Genomic DNA, 14648 nt, shown 5'->3' with positions numbered 1-14648 from the left:
ACACAATCTACCTGGTTTTTGCAGGATGATAAATAGTCATACATTGCAATGTTCTGTAATAATACACATCCCAATAAGCCAGCAATAAGTATATCCAGCACTATATATATTATTTTTTAATACAAATAAAATACCATTGTCAAAGTGGCTACACAACAAGTCGAAATAATTAACAATGTTTTGTCCATGCATTAACCTACGTACTGAAATGATACACGGAGTGTTTTCTTAGTTAATTGGTCTTTGCTGTTAGTTGCTTCTACCTGTGATTCCTGATTGGCAGGTGTGTATTTGATTGGTAACCAGATGAACCAATTAATTGACGCTGTCTAGACACAAAAATACATACCGGTATTATGGAATATTACCTGTCGCCTCTAAAATGGTAATGGGCATGGTTTATTACTGTAAATAGTTATGTAAACCTATTGATTAAGTAGACTTTTCCATCTAAAACCACAGAACTGACCAATTACGTAGTCCCAAAGAAAAGAAAATGATCACTTGGGTATCATGGGTTGTCGTTTTTGCTCCAACGTAGCATATCAATAGGCCTAATAGTGTACATTTTTCCTTTGGATTATTTAACAGAGAAAAATATTATAACCCCTTTTGTTCCGTTAATGCAACTTAAAATATATTTAGTTAAATATGTTATTATATTATTACGTCATTTGTGCTGTTTTACAAGTCAGGTTGATCAAAGAGAAGCGCCTTGTCGAAATTTACTGCTTTTGTTTACACTGTACATACAGGAGATGGTCAGGAGCTGACGTCACTTCGCCCCAAGCTGTATCACCGGACGACACAAAAACGAAACAAAATGGCTGTCCCCAGTTAGCAGGAATAAACATGTTTTTTTATTAACTCTAAAATTACGCGTTTTTCATTTGCTAAAGTGTCAGTATGTGTTGGTGGTCCGGTTATGCATCTTTCCAACACATGATGCTCTTGTTTGAGTTGACCCTACCTTTAAGATCCCAACATATCCACACCTGGCACATGTTCAAGACTTGTTTCCTATCCTATTTAGTATGGATAATCACAACTGCCGTCAATACTTGTCTGTGTACTTTGTCGTGTCTTCTTCTAGGAACCGATAATTTACTGAAAAACGCTGGATTCATTGTAAAATTATCAGATGTGATGAATTAAGAAATCCAGTTGATTTGACAATTGGAATTATAATCAATCATCGGGTGAAACATTGATGATCATCAGATTCAAAGAAACTATCCAGCTTACTATCGATGGTGCCTATCAAGACATGCAAGGGCATATGCAGAAGCCACACTGGATATGGCAGATGTGATGAGTTCTGGAGACAAGGTACACAAGAACAGTCAGCCACCTGAGACGTGTCGGGACAGATTTACAGAGACTGATATTTTTTTTCTTCAAAATTTTATTAATCTATTTGAAATTGATATGAAATAAGGTTTGTTTTGTATTTCAAGCCCAAGCTGAAGTTGCAAAAGATTTCTTAAGGCTGAAGCAGTCGGGAGGGGGGGGGGGGGGGGGGAGAGAAACCCCGCTTTCTAAACATTTATTCAGAAAAGGCTTGTTCGCAAATGTTCAAATGTCCATGCACCCATCACAAGACCGCTACTAAAGACATTTGGTTCCATTAACAAAAACAAGAAGTTGAAGTCTTCAAACATGAAGGTTGTTTCTTCAATATCTTTGGAAAACTGCTTGTTCTCTCTGAAGACAACAATCTCAGTCTACAGACAATACTAGCCTATCGACTAAGTTCAATATCTTTGGAAAACTGCTTGTTCTCTCTGAAGACAACAATCTCAGTCTACAGACAATACTAGCCTATCGACTAAGTTCAATATCTTTGGAAAACTGCTTGTTCTCTCTGAAGACAACAATCTCAGTCTACAGACAATACTAGCCTATCGACTAAGTTCTGTCCTATGAAAATTGGCTGCATCAAATGGACTGCCGATGATGACAGTTAAGAAGACCAAATTGAGGAATATATGGCAATAGATGTTATCCTTTACAGCTCGAGATATATGGACAGCTGTTTAAGCAGATAAAAGTGAAATACGTTTGTAAATAAAAATGAATATAGTGTTCATAGACCACAAATTGAACAAACCCGCATCACATCTGCATAATTTTACTCCTCTAAACGTCCTATCACCATAAAAGTCATGGTTACACATATTATTTTGCTATATAAGGTCTTCACAGGCTCACGCAATCAATTGTATATCATACAGGGACAAGTAGAGAAATATTTAAGTTACACAGAAGTTTAGATGACCCCAGGGTGGTCTTACAATGGCCGCCATTTTGAATTCAAGATGGCTACCAATATTATAATGGGAAAAAATGCCAACAATGGATTTATGAATGTAAGACATGCAAAGAAGCTACAAAAAAAATGTAGCAAGCAAAAAAAAAAAATATTATGGGTATTGATTCAGCCTTTTCTTTTGAAAGTTTCTGTTAACACCTGGTTAAGCTAACTAACGTTCGAACAATTTGGCCACTGATTTGGCGTTACATATTATTTAGAGAACAGCTCCAACTGTTAACAATGCTTGGCGCACCTAACTGTGAAATGTTTCAAGACAATGACGTCATTGTCGTTAAACAAAACAAACGTTTTCATTGCTGTTTACTCCAAACCACGACTGGTACCAGACTCATCCGTTGGACACTCCTAGATGAACATTCTAGTGTTACAGGACAATCCCAGAGTTCAACACTCCGCATGCCATTCAGCCATTAAATGTCGGGGCCAGATCAGTTCGAGCACATCTCGTTAATGTGATGGTTTTCATACTTTCATAACATTTACACATAGCTGCGAATTTCCTGTTGATAAGCTATAGAAGATGAAAAACAATATATGTTCAGATAGGGTATCGGGTTTCTTTCTGTACTGAGTAATAATGAATGTGTTTTATATTTATATGTATACGCCTCTCTATGGTTGGTGGTATTATGGTATGGCGTTGTCCGTCCGTCCGTCTGTTAACTTGTTCTTGTTCGGACAGTATCTTGCATATAGATGCATACAGGACCATCAAACCTCACAAGCAGGAACAATTGGAATAGGGGTGTGTCATGTACTATTACTAGGTCACTGTGGCCTACTTTTCATGGTCTACTGCACATAACAGTAAATCCTTGTCTGGACCATATATTGCATACAGATGTAGGCCACAAAGGACCAGCAAATCTCACAAGTAGGAACAACTTGGGGTGGCGGTGTGTTGCATTCTATTACTAAGTCATTGTGACCTACTTTTCATGGTCTACTGCACATAACAGTAAATCCTTGTCTGGACCATATATTGCATACAGATGTAGGCCACAAAGGACCAGCAAATCTCACAAGTAGGAACAACTTGGGGTGGCGGTGTGTTGCATTCTATTACTAAGTCATTGTGACCTACTTTTCATGGTCTACTGCACATAACAGTAAATCCTTGTCTGGACCATATATTGCATACAGATGTAGGCCATAAAGGACCAGCAAACCTCACATGTAGGAACAACTTGGGGTGGCGGTGTGTTGCATTCTATTACTAAGTCATTGTGACCTACTTTTCACGGTCTACTGCACATAACAGTAAATGCTTGTCCGGACCAATTTTGCATATATATGTATACAGGACCATCAAACCTCACATGTAGGAACAACTTGAGATGGCGGTGTGTCGCGTACTATTACTAGGTCATTGTGACCTACTTTTCATGGTCTACTGCACATAATAGTAAATCGTTGTCCAGATCGTATCTTGCATACAGGACTATCAAACTACGTGTAGGAACAACTCGGGGTAGTGGTTGGTCCAAAACAAACTGTTCATCCATCCCATTGCAAAAAGTTCACTTAATTAGACTTGAATTATACCCGTAATATATTCATTAATATAGATATGGTTTTCCACCAAACTCTTGATGGGCGTGTCGTGTATCTCAGCGGTACTCTTGTTTAGATGAAGTGGCGGACTTGAGTGCTATAGTGGCAATACTCAGAGCGAGTGCCATCTATGGGGCAGGATATGCTCATCCTTGGCGAACACCTGATGCCATCACTGTTTTGACAGTTATTCATTATTCAGAAAAGGCTTGTTCGCAGCTATATTTATTCCAATGAGCTCTGCCCTATGCTGGTTTTGATTTTGTAAATTAGTCTGGGAGTGGCGGTGCAAGAAGGATATATTGCCCAGTAAAGGATCTGTTCGGGAGTGGCTGTCCTCTTATACACGATGACCTAGATACAGATTCATGGAATCAATCACTATTTTATCAAATGTCCGTTCCACAGCATTTTGAAGAGATACAGTTTTCATCGTGGATAACGGTTTTGATAAAAACACAACCTACTGTGATTTTACTTACTCAGGAAATGCCAGGATAATATTCTTCATCTTTGGCGACATTTTCATAGATGAATATCGTCTTCAACACAAAGAGAAACATAATATATGTTATACATATTCTGCGTTTACTATGCCAACCACATCACAGTTACGTTATGTAGTCAAGGTGTTGTCAATAACTAGGGCGAATGATGCACACGGTTCGAAGTTTGTTTAATACTGGCTTCTGTGTGCTCATTTGTACATAAAACTATTGATATTGTTTTGTAGATATTAAACGCCACATTTCAGCATTTTTCAATAATATTAAAGCTAGTGTTATGTTTGTTTAATTATAAATATTGCGGTTGCATGCAAGGAGGTCCATTGTTCTTCTATATATTTCTTCTCTGTATTAGAAATTCTTGCAAGACTAATCAGTAAAAATAAGAAAACTAAGATAATTTTAGTAAGGATGCAGATTCCATACACGATGACATCAGGACATCATTTGAATAAACAATAGACACTTTGAACATGACACTGTATCTACTTTTGCTGTCTGGACTGAATATTAACTATGGCTCTTTAAAGAATAGTTCATTGCAATAATTACACTCTTTTAAATTCTAAAACGACTGAAAACAAATCAAGATAAAATATACCAAGACGGACAAATGTGAATTGCCCGACTTCATCTTAAATAACACGTCAGATTTGGGGACAACGCATATACTATATGTCAGGAAGAAGGTATCCTCGTGGGCACCGAATGTGCTCCATTACTAGTTTCTCTGTGCATATGAATTAGATGTTCTAACTAATCCGTCTAAATCATAACAAAGGAATGTGGCTAAAATGTTTCATTTCACGTTCCAGTGTATTGATGATCTCATATCATAATTACCTTCCATTGCTTTACCCTCCAGAATATCATAATTGCCTTCCATTGCTTTACCCTCAAGAGTTAGAAATAAAAGATACAACAAAAAGTAAAAAAAAAAGAAAGAAAAAAAGAAGCCAACAACATCTATTTGTGTCTTGATCTATAAACAGAGATTCATACAAAGCTGTATGATAAAATGGATGATTTCAGCTTTTCGACTCCCAATGGTTTTTTTTTATGTTCTTCTACACCAGCTTGTGGCTTTTATATTTGAAACATTCTGAGATACCATAGAGCATGCTCATCACATATCAATGTTAAACAGCTTATGATTCTGGTAGCGTGGTTGTTTGACCACGTTTAAAACATTAAAGGACTCCTGAAAGCGTTTAAAGCGTTTTATGGTAGATATTTTAAGGCCATTTCACAATATGACGCATCACTGACTGAAATGAATTCTAATGCAATACCCTATTTTAAAGTTTTCATTTATTTTATTTATTTATTATTATTATTATTATTATTATTATTATTATTTAAAAAAAAAAAAAATTGGGGGGTGGGGTGGAATCGAGATTCTGCTGTCTGTGGTTGGGTAAATTATCATGGACTAGTTTACCGATATTCATATACAAATCTGAATTATATAGGACCTTTTTTTAGAATGTCTCAGACTTCTTACTTCAATTAAAGCTATTGAAAAATACAAACAAAAAAACTTATATTTAATACATTGTAAAAATACGAATATTTTGAAAGCATGGTATATGGTTTTTGATAACAAATAGTCAATACAGATAGATCTTAGGATAATTTACCATAGTTAGTTAACTAACGATTATCAGCTATATATCTGTTACATAGAAGCTGAAGTTGGTTCGATATTCAACGTTCAACATTCAATATTGAATATTACTCTGACAGAACAACATTTAACATTCAGGGAAGCGAAAGTTGGTTCGATATTATACGTTCAACATTCAATATTGAATATTGCTCTGACCGAACAACATTCAACATTTAGTATATTTTTTTGAAAGATGCAATTAACATTCTTTAAAAACTTCTATTCAGATACAAGTGTTTGTCTATGAAAACAACCAATTTAGGATTATTTAGGAATAAACGATAATATGGGACGGCTCGGAAATAAAGCAAAGTGGTAATCCACGCAAAAATGTTCTAAAGGTCGCAATTCGAAGATCAGCTCAATATTCAGATTAGACCCACAATTCTGAAACTAAACAGAATGTTTATCATATGATAAACGAGTGTTCAGTAGTGCACATCAAACCCATATATAACAAACACGGAGTGGCTCAGGGGCAACTTGCCTAGTAACGCCCCATCACTATATATGGTACACAGTATAAAATCAAAATTCAACCCATATATAACAAACACGGGGTGGCTCAGGGCCGACATTCAAGGTAACGCCCCACCCATATATATGGTACACAGTATAACTACACCATACTCGTTTTCAGCCACGCAGCTCTGAAACTAAACATAGAACGTTTATGAAATTCTACAGATCCATCTTATAGTGCACGTTCTTTGGTAATGTAAAGAGTCTAGGGTGGCTCAAGACTATCTGGACGTGATGCCCCGTTAAAGGTCGAAATTTGAAGATCAGCTCAATATTCAGTTTAGACCCACAATTCTAAAACTAAACATAGAATGTTTATCATATGAAAAACAAGTGTTCAACAGTGCACATTCAACCCACATAACAAAAGTGGGGTGGATCAGGGGCAACTTTAGAGGTAACGCCCCACCCATATATATGGTATACAGTATAACTACACTATACTCGTATGCAGTCACGCAACTCTGAAACTGAACATAGAAAGTTTATGAAATTCTACAGATCTATCTTATAGTGCATGCTCTTTGGTAATACGTGACGCCCCGTTAAAAGTCCAAATTCAGAGATCAGCTCAATATTCAATTTAGACCCACAATTCTGAAACTAAACATAGAATGTTTATCATATGTGTCACGGGGATTCTATAATACCCGTAACTGAATAAAACACGATTATCAAAATATCTCTCCTAACTGTATATCTATTAGATCTCTCTGTAACAGGCTGTTAAACCCTAGTATGGCTCGTCTCTAGGTATGATCAGAGATACGATCTTATATAAAGTATATGTAATATAGCACGTTTAGTTCACTAGAAACACAACAAAACACAGTACACTTTGGAATCTGTATTAACCTACGCTGACAAATGTACAGCCGTAGTAGTTAATTAATAACAACAATAATAACAACCCAGAACTGATCACTTAATTAGTTAATCTCTAGGTGTCTAGTTACACAATATGCGAATCACTTCACCGTGACACAACACCCACACGTGTGATAATTGAGATCCGCTTCCAGGAGAAGTTAATTAATAAGGGAATTACAACACCATTCCTAACTGGTTAATTTTTAGTTAACCCTTACTACTCGTTCAGTAACGTGTGATAATTTAGAGACGCTTCCAGGGGAACTTAATTAATAAAGGAATTACAGCTCTATTCCTAACGGGTTAATTTTTAATTAACCCTAACTACTCATTCAGTAACCTTGTAACACAGAATTAATACTGGTACCTATCACAATAAAGACAATAACCTACAGTTTACCTAGGTCTTCTAGGATGACTGGCTAAGCTTTATATTACCAAATACTCGTATAATGTTAGAACAAAAAGTCTACGATTTACTTCGTCAGATGACCGAAGACACTGTCTAAAGAATATTGGTATAATACAGTATTAAAATATTTAAAAGTCACATCAATCACATCAAGGTTATACACAGAGCAGAAAATATATAATTACCAAAGTCCCGTCTGAACTAATATAGATCGTTCAGTGGACGACGTCCGTGATCCCCTGGAGCCTTCCTAGTTCGTTCTCCTGATAACTCTAAAAAACTAGCTATTTATTATAAAATCTGAAATTCGCCTGGGGGTACAAGGCGGTACCTCCCCCTGTTATCTGATATTTCCACCGCGTCCAAGCGGTATTATTTCTCTCTGATCGTCAGACTTACTGACGCCATCGTCGCCAAATCACCGTTGTAAAAACCGCACTCGCAGAGGTATTACGTAACTACTCGCCACATGGCCTCCGCACCTGGCCAAGGGTGTGTATTAGGCGTACCGATCGAGGACCGTCGCGCAGAAGTATTACGTAACAAGTGCACACGACCCTCTAAAACAATTAATATCGCCACAGGCGAAAAGAAATTAAGAGCACGTACCGTCACACTATGATAAACGAGTGTTCAGCAGTGCACATTGAACACATATATAACACACACGGGGTGGCTCAGGGGCAACTTTCGAGGTAACGCCCCACCCATATATATGGTACACAGTATAACAACACCATACTTAATTAGTCACGCAGCTCTGAAACTGAACATAGAAAGTTTATAAAATTCTACAGATCCATCTTAAAGTGCATGCTTTTTTTGGTAATGTGTAGTCTAGGGTGGCTCAAGACACTATCTTGACGTGGCGCCCCGTTAAAGGTCGAAATTCGAAGATCATCTCAATATTCAGTCAGACCCACAATTCTGAAACTAAACAGGATGTTTATCATATGAAAAACAAGTGTTCAGCAGTGCACATTCAACCCATATATAACTAACATGGGGTGGCTCAGGGGCAACTTTCAAGGTAACGCCCCACCCATATATAAGAAACACTGGGTGGCTCAGGAGCAACTTTTGAGGTAACGCCCCATCACTATATATTGTACACAGTGTTCTATCAAGCTACCCACAATTCTGAAACTAAACATAGAATGTTTATCATATGATAAACAAGTGTTCAGCAGTGTACATGCAACCCAAATATAAGAAACACTGGGTGGCTCAGGGGCAACTTTTGAGGTAACGCCCCCTCCATATATATTGTACACAGTATAACTACACCATACACGTTTGCAGCCACGCAGCTCTGAATCTGAACATAGAAAGTTTATGAAATGCTTCAGATCCATCCTATAGTGCACGTTCCATCCCTGTTAGCAAGAAGTCTTAGAGATGAAACCCGCTAAAAGTTTCCATTAGTAGCAAAGGATGTATAAGATGCACAATCTCACAGACACGATAGCACATACCACGGCCTTTGAGGTACCAGTCATGGTGCACTGGTTGGAACGTCAAAAATAATGCAATGGGCCCACCGACAGGGATCGATCCTAGACTGACAGCGCATCATGTGATCGCTTTACCACTGGGCTAAATGTACATCCTGCCCCATGACACCACTAGAGCACATTAATTAATTGATCATCAGCTACTGGGTGTGAAACATTTCGAAATTGTTATAGTCTTAGGGAGAAACCCGCAAAATGTTCTTTTTCATTAGCAGCAATGGATCGCTTATATGTACTTTTCATACAACATTACATACCACAAAATATCCCTGTTACATACCAGTCCTAGGACACAGGTTGGAATGGGAAAAGAGAAATATCACTTGAACTAATAATGACATTTGTGTGTGCTTCCTTTGTTTATATTTAGCACCCCTTCCCTCCGCCCCAGTGCAGCCACGCTTGGCACGGCCCTGAAATCTATATACATGTATCTATATATACAGTGTATCGAAGTGGATACGTTAATACCTTAAAATATACGCGAAGCTGTGCTTGCGATAAGGTATAACAGAAGTTTTCCTTAATTATGTCTGAACAAGCTGACGTTTGAGGTACGTGTATATTTTATTATTTTGTACACTAGAACAAAGTACAACACACACACATATGTAAATGAGGCGTACCAGGGACATGGTATTTTTTAATACAAATTGGGGACATTTTTAATTGAATGTTTTTTCTTAATCCATTTGCATTTTTGGGAAGTGACTGCTGCTGGGAATTATTTGGAAGCCTCATTTTATGAAATTTGTAATAAAACAGTGTTTGAGGATTTTTACTAACAAACTGGGGACACACATATGCATACACACCTTATGAAAAATACCATCAGACCGGGGATATTTTAGAACTAATATAGTTGATACGTCTTCAGTAATTCATTTGTTAGTACATGTCATGTGCTGATCCAGGTATTTTGTACGGGAGCTCCATGAAGTTGTGGCTGTTTACAAGTTGGGCCCCTCTTCTTTAGATGAAAAAAAGTCCGATACATTTAGACTTCTTGTATACGTGAGAATTTTAGATGCAGCATAGAGCTGGGGATAATGGACAGTTGAACTGCTACTGGTAATATTATATTATATATATACATGTATGTATGTATGTATGTATGTATGTATATACATATATACATATATACATACATACATACATATATATATATATATATATACATATATATATACATACATATATACATACATATATACATACATATATACATACATACATACATACATACATACATACATTGTAGGCCCCATGCATATGGTTGAGTTAAAGAATTTCCTTTTTATGGAAGCTTCGATAGCTCAGAGCGTCTCGTGGTTAGTCTTGCAATTTGCGGGCGATTCGGTGCATATGGTTGAGTCAAAGATCAGGTCAGGTAAAAGGTTTAACGTGCGTATATACCACGAAGGTTTCACACACGTCTGTCCTGGGCTTAATCTCTGGCCTTTGCCAGTGACTAAGTCCAGGACAAGGGTGGGGGGGGGGGGGGGGGGGGATTGAGTTTGAAGTGGGCAGAATTTTGAATAAGTATTTAGTTGCGTCCAGCGACTGCGCGGACCGACTAGTAGACACCGAAAATGGGCCGTGTTCTGACTGGCTGAATTTCGATTCCTTCGGGTCTAACTAGAAAAACCTATGTCTACGGAGAATAACTGCACCTATCATCATGTCCGGACTAAGAATTTAAACCCAAAAGTAAGTTTGACTGCTCGGCCGAAAAGGTTTTAAGGTGATTTGAGCAATTGAATGGGCGCCAAAGTAAAATGCGTTGGACTATTTATAAAAAAATAAACATAAGAATTTGGAAGCTCGATCGAAAAATGTTTAGAGTCCAACTAAGCCCCAAAAGGAGGTTACCTGTCCTAGTTAGGGTTGGCGTCTACGGGGACGAGATGATGTAGCTGTCGTTGAAATGGGGCACCAACTTCCTAAAGTCGTGCGCCCATAGGCATAGGGCCAGTGGGAGGTACTGGGCGCCGGCGATGATCTTGATGATCCTGTGGACGGTGTGATTGTCCATCTCTTTGTAGAGGATCCCTTGTCTGTACAATCCCTCCCGGCGCGAGGTGATGACCAGTACCTGCCCGATTCCCCGTAGATCCCCAGGATGGATGGCGATCTCGTTGCCATCCGGGAAGGTCTTAAATTCTTCCTCTTGGATCCCGCCTGGCAGTTTGTAGGGATCCGAGACGTCACCTATCACGTACTTGGCGTAATGACTCTTGATCTTCGCCTTAGAGAGCTGCCACTGGTCCCTGACAGAAGCAGAAGGCCGCGTCTTGGCTGGTTGGTCCCCCGGGGGGGGGGGGGGGGGTCACGGCCTTCCGCTTGGCAACTCCAACATCCAATGTCGCCATCGCGGAGTCCCCCGTGGATGGGGGTCTCGACGCTGATGAGCGACGGGCGAGAACAGGTGATGCGGGCCGTGGTGCACTGGGATGCTCCTCTTTCCGCTTCTGCACGGTCGGTGCGGTCGGTTGACGAGTCGTCTCCTTCCGCTCCGTCTGGATTGGTCGTGGTGGGGGCAGCGACGCAGACGGGACCGCCGCTGGCGGTTGAGCCACCAGCTTTGTCCCCGCCTGAGCTGTCCCTGGCGCACGTTTCTTCTTCCTTGTCCTCTTCCTCTTGTTTGAAACCGCGTCTCCGTACACCAAGGTCACGGTTGCCCGTGACCCGGTGTACGCGGCGCGGTATTCCAACAGCAAGCCGTAGCTAGCCATCAATCCCCCCAGGTGGGGGGGGGGGGGTTAGGTTGAGAGCACACGATACAACGATATTAGCACCAAGGGATCTTTAATATATGCATCATCCCACAGACAAGATAGTACATATCATGGTCTGTAACACCAGTTGTGAAGCACTCGCTGGAACGAGAAATAGTCCAATGATTACACTAACAGGGATCGATCCTAGACTGACCGTACACCAGGCCAGCACTTTACTACTGGGCTACGTCCTGCCCCCGGCAAATTAATTTAATTATATTATTTTTTTCCTCTAATACAGATAGTAACTATTCAGACTAAAATAAGGGAAAACAACTTTCCTGTTTAACTAGGTTCTTTGTCTCTGTTCAGTTAATATTTTCTTAACTGCATGTTTCTTCTATAGAACTAAATGAACTCTGCAATCACTTCTTATTAAACTATTTACATAACCGACATTTATTCAGCAACTAGTTAACAACATACATTTTACCACATTCCAGATGTCTAAGAACTAAACACTTCCAGCCCCCCCTCCCCCCTGCCCCCCCATTGTCTGCAGTCCATCTCAGATTATCACAAACGGACCGGTCATCGTGATGCGTAAACAGTCAATTCTAGCTACCTCAGCCAGAGTTGTTATTTCTTTGTAAGCCAAAACATCCAGCCAGAGATTATATAAAACACCTTCGCTGGATGTAAACACTTAGAGCTAGCATATGTCAGCCTGTCATGCGGTATGGCACCTACGATTCAATCTTCTCAGACAGTTTACAGCCCACCACAATCCAGTGTTGTAAGCTAACGCGTTATGTCTGTCAGCTATGGGTGATACTACAAAATTCTAGAGAGACAGAATAAGGTAGTGCTAAAAACATGGTTTTTGCCTTTTGTGGATATGGACATAAAAGATAATTGGTTTGGGTTCTGTTCTTTAAAAGCATAAATAAATGATTGGTTTGAATGAGACATTGTGAAATGATAGTACACCTTCCCATGATGCTGACAAGGTGATTAACTCATTTTTGTATAATTCACCATATAATGGGTTCTGGCACTAACCCCTATATATATATATATATATATATATATATATATATATATATACATACATATATAATGTATATATATATATATATATATATATATATATATATATATATATATATATATATATATATATATATATATATATATATATATATATATATACATACATACACATGTATATATATATATATATATATATATATATATATATATATATACATACAATGTATATATATATATATATATATATATATATATATATATATATATATATATATATATATATATATATATATATACATATATACATATACATATACATATTAGGGTAGCCAGGATTGTTTATTGGGGGTGGAGTGGAGATAGAGGGCACTGCTTTTACACATTTTATGGGGTGACCTGCATTATAAAAGTTGGTATTGTGGAAAAAAGAGGTCCTCTTGTGCCCAATCCCTGGCTACCAATCAATAGATTTTGGTTTCAACACAGGTATCTTTAGTAGTATTACTTGCATGGACTGTAGAATTGTGGTAATTATTTGCTAATGTCCTATTATTTTAGTAAGTTTTAATCACATATAACTTCTAAACATTGTTTTAGTAACATCTGACCCATGTTGCATGCAAACATCTTACACACGATGAAATTTTTGTGCATTTTTGTAAAACCTACGAAAATGCGCATTCTGCTAGGAATCATTACACGTTGATTGTAAATATATTTGTTATTTTATTCTCTCTAAATTGCTGTTTAAATCATTAAGTTGAAGAACATAATTTTGTTTTAGAACATGTCAAAACGTAGACACTTTAGAACGAGTGAAAACTTTAAAAGAAAAATGCCGAATATAGTTACTGGCCCTGTATTCATTTTGTTTCGTTAAATTACGGTGTATTAAAAATCATTAAACGTATTAACTTATTTTAACGGTTGATTATTAAAGGGACATACCCTAGTTTTTAAACACTAAGGTATATGTTTGACTATTATAGCCAGGTTTTTTACAACTGAAATCATACTTTACTTAGATTTTATGGTTTAGATTATCAATTTCCATACATTCGAAGTGTTTTTGGTCATCCTTGTGGTTTTAATATCACAAATTACATTTCTCTTATTTTTAAAAACGCACGTACGTCTGAGAAGAAACAGTTATGGAGTCGAGTTTTAGTCCATTTTTAGAGGGCATTTCACCATTTCAAAGTCACAGACTCGGTTTAACTCGATTGTAACTTTATCCAAATGTGTTTCAGGTTTGTAGATTAACTAAACTTAGTGTTAATTTTCACAGGTTGAAACTAGGGTATGTCCCTTTAATACAGGTGGTGCAGTTTACTCTGATAGCTTACATTTCGTGTTTAATTAGTGTAATAAATATATCTGTTATAACTGGTATGATAGCTTACATTTCATGTAATAATTAGTTGGCGTTCATATTATATCAGTAGATATAGCAGATATGAATTATAATTTTGCCATTTAATATGTTTGAAATA

This window comes from Gigantopelta aegis, chromosome 9 (assembly GCF_016097555.1).
Source record: "Gigantopelta aegis isolate Gae_Host chromosome 9, Gae_host_genome, whole genome shotgun sequence".
NCBI lineage: Eukaryota > Metazoa > Mollusca > Gastropoda > Neomphalida > Peltospiridae > Gigantopelta > Gigantopelta aegis.
The sequence above is the reverse complement of the archived record's forward strand: the minus strand, read 5'-3'. Positions refer to the sequence as shown.